Genomic DNA, 3,655 nt, shown 5'->3' on the forward strand with positions numbered 1-3,655 from the left:
CTAAATGATAGCCAAGGAGAAAACAAAGCCAAAAAGCACAAGCTGTGAGGTGCAACAGCTTTCCTGTTCAGCTTGGTGGGTTGTCCTAGGTTTTGGTACAGAGAGGTGGAGGAGGGCAGGATGCCAGGAAACATGGATCTTGGTTTGTTTTGGTTTTCCTTCTCTAAGGTAAGGGACAGATATCGAAAGGTCAGGAAAAATTAGTCACCCATTTGCAAAAATAATACTGCAGGTTTCTGAGTGACAGAACAACTCCAGCCAGAAGCCCTTATCTGTATGCAAGGAACAGCCTTCATTGTAAGTGTGTTACCTATGAAATATGGGGCACAAAGGGGAAATCATCCATTTCCATTTGGAGATGCAGAGCGGAGCACAGGGGGATAACTGGCCTGCTCCAAACCACACAGGTGACAAGTTAGAGGAGACCTGGCCCTGTCCCAGTGCCACTGGTTGCAGACTGCTTTGTCTCCAGCTTTGTCTCCCCTGTCCTGCCCCTCCTCCTGCAGGCTGTAGTATCAGGCTCCTGGAGCCAGGCCATGAGCTGGGGAGAGGCTCACAGCTTGCTGTGCCAGGGCCTCTGCCAAGTGGCTCCATTAAGAACTGCTTTCATGATTACAGTGCTTATGCAAGCAGGGAGCAGGCTTTTGGGAGGATGTTTATATTGCACAGATCCTTTATCTGGCTGGACTATCTCCTCATTACCTGCATCGAAGAATTGCCTGCCTTAGTGGCCAATAAAACGAAATTGCTAAATCCAGCTTTGTGTAACCCTATTTACCTTTTGTACCAGATTAACCTTTATCATATTTGCAAGTGTGTTGGGAAAGTAACATAAACAGAGGTAGGTGGTAGAGGCAAAGGCCAGCCTGGCAGAGCCAGCAGTGCCCTGTTTGCCAGGGCTGCACAGATAAGAGGAGGCTTGTGCCAGGCAGGGAGTTGAAGAGAAGCTGTTGCCAAGCCAGTGCTGATGAACATGATATTTGAAGGAGTCTTCCACGCCTTCTCTGAATTAGCAGAAATGGCTGGGGCTGAAGGTAAACAGTGAGGAGCCCAAGCATTGCAGGAATAGTTGGTGGGGAAATGAGTCCTCAGGGCTGGCACAGGCAGGGAGCTGTCCTGGTGACTTGGCAGCTGGGTCAGTGCCAGCCTCATGTTACCAGGCTCTTCCCAAAGCACAGGCACCATCCTGCCACACTCAGCCCACACCTGGGGCAGGACCAAGGTGCTTGGAGGGATCTCTGTTTTGTGAGCTATGGAAGGACTTCAGGCGTCAGGGATGGGGGCTGTCTGTTGGGATAAATACTGCAGGGACCCAGGGATCAGCTCTTGAGCAATGTCATCATGGCCTGTGTGTTTGCTGGTGTATTCTTACTGCTAAAGACAGGGGGATTTCCAGATGTTCAAATGTGGGAGCTTCCTGTTTTTCTGAGAGCCTGCTCTGTTGGGCTCACTTGGAGGAGACCTGGTTTCTTGGTCAGCTCAGTTACACTATGCTTGAGCAGCTCCTTCTACCTTTCCAGCAGGAAAAAAAAATAAATTGCCTTGAGAATATTTGTCAGTGAACAAAACAAGTACTGCCTGGGCAAATGATTCCATTCCTTCCCCATTGCAGAATGTGTTCCTATGTCTTTTTCTTGCTGATGTATTTAAAATAAACATGTGTCTACACAACTTCATGATAATTACAGCCCTCACAATAATTTCTAGGATAGATTAGTTTTGCAAATGAATCTTGTGTGCAGTTTGCACTTTGGACTGTGTTAAGATCTTGCTGCTTCAAGTTCAGATGTATTTCCTAGAAAGTGTGGCTGTGCAAGTTGTAGACTGAGCAGCTGAGATATCCATTGATTAGTAGCTGTATGGATACCTTTCAATTTTTTCCCTAGTGTTTTATCTTCTCTAAGATTCTGAAAAAGAACTGAAGGGGGAGAATATGAATGTATTTTTTCACCATATTTTAATTTTTATTTTGTATCAGCAGTTCTGGACTTCTGGAGTATTCAGTGAAGTCTGCAACAATTTTTGCAGTATTTGAACAAGCCATTGTGATCTGTATTGTACCATCACTGAGTGGACAAGGCTGTGTCCCACTAAAGGGAAACTGGAGCTCCCTTAGTTGTCACTTCAGCTTAGTTGAATGGGAGTACTTGTCCCTTTGATCTCCTCAAGAGGCCTGTTAAGCTAAACATTGCCATTTCAGTTGAGTGCTTTGCCTCATCCTTAGAAAAGGAGGTCCCAAACCCCTTTTTTCCAGTTAGATTTAACAGGGCACAAGGAAAAGAAGAACGAGGATGGCACAAAGCACTGCTTGCCTTTAGGGCAAGGTTTCTGGGTCCTGCTGTTCTGAAGCAGAGAGCAAAGGGAGGAAATACCAAAAGAAATCCCGGGGGTGCCAGTGTTTCCAGTGAGAGGTGGGTCAGAAAGCTCATTCTCCATCCCTGACCTGGAAAACTCAGCAATGACCACACTCCTTACACCCAGGCTGTGCATCCTGAGTGGAGCTGAGCTTCACCAAGTTCTGGGGTGTGCTTTGGAAATGGAGAATCGAAGCAATGGGAATCTGGTACCCAAGAATAGCTTGCACTTGAGTCCAGACTGATAATTTTGAACTCTTTCCATTCCACTGAGCTGTTAACAGCAGGACTGTGCCTTGTCTACAGCCCCGTGCCAGGTGTGGCAGCTGCAGGCAGGAGGGAAGAGGTGGAGCAGCAGAGCCCGTGTTTCCCCTGAGCTTCCTGGGATGCATCTTGGCTCCTTAGCTGCATGCTTGCCTTGCCCTATTTATTGCTGGTGGCTCTTGAGAGAGAAGCATTTGCTTTGCTCTGTTTCTGAGACACCTGGAATGCAGAGAAGGTGAAGTTCCTGGGCAGGTGAGCATGCAAAGGAAGAGTTGGGTCTCAGAGCATCCCTGAGGGGCATTACGTCTGTTGAAACAGACACTTGCTTAAGCTATTTGTTGAACAAAAGTCTCCAGTCCTCCATGTGTTGGTTGCCTGTGACAGTCCTGGTCACAAGTGGCACAGTTTACATGGCATTTGTCAGCAGCTGTCTGCAGTTTTGAAATTTTTTTTTCTCTAAATAATTTAAGAAAATTACATCACAGAAAATGCAAGTTCAGTGGAAATTTTACTGTCCTGGACTTTGCAACTTCTACAGAGCAAGCAGCAGCCAAGCAGATAATCCCATCTTCTCATATCTGTGACTTTGTCCTTCTTGCCTGACATGAATTTGATCATGAGGTCTGTTTATGTGCCAGCTCCCTTAGATGCTGGTGAGGACAAAGATGTTGGGAGGGTGTTGAAGGGGAAAAGAATGATGAGAGAGACCTGCAGACTGGTTAACCAGTCTCATTTGCAAAGAAGGCACATAGCAACAGGGAACTGTTAAAAACTCCAGAGACTGGATGCTGGCAGGACTGGGATTTGCTTGAGTGGTGAAATGGTGAAATCATGCTTAAACTCTGTTCCAAAGCTGGGGAGGCAGAGCTATTGTCAAGCTTTTGTTCCCCATGAAGTTTTGGATATTTTTGCCAGCAGAAATCAAATGTGAGCACTTCCAGTTGTTGGGTGAAAGGTCCTTAAGCAACACTATTGCTCACTAAAGTGAAAAATTTGCCTGTTCCCTCTACAATTACCATCTTATTTCCAGACCTGTA

Source organism: Zonotrichia albicollis, chromosome 12 (genome assembly GCF_047830755.1).
Source record: "Zonotrichia albicollis isolate bZonAlb1 chromosome 12, bZonAlb1.hap1, whole genome shotgun sequence".
In the NCBI taxonomy this organism is placed as follows: Eukaryota; Metazoa; Chordata; class Aves; order Passeriformes; family Passerellidae; genus Zonotrichia; species Zonotrichia albicollis.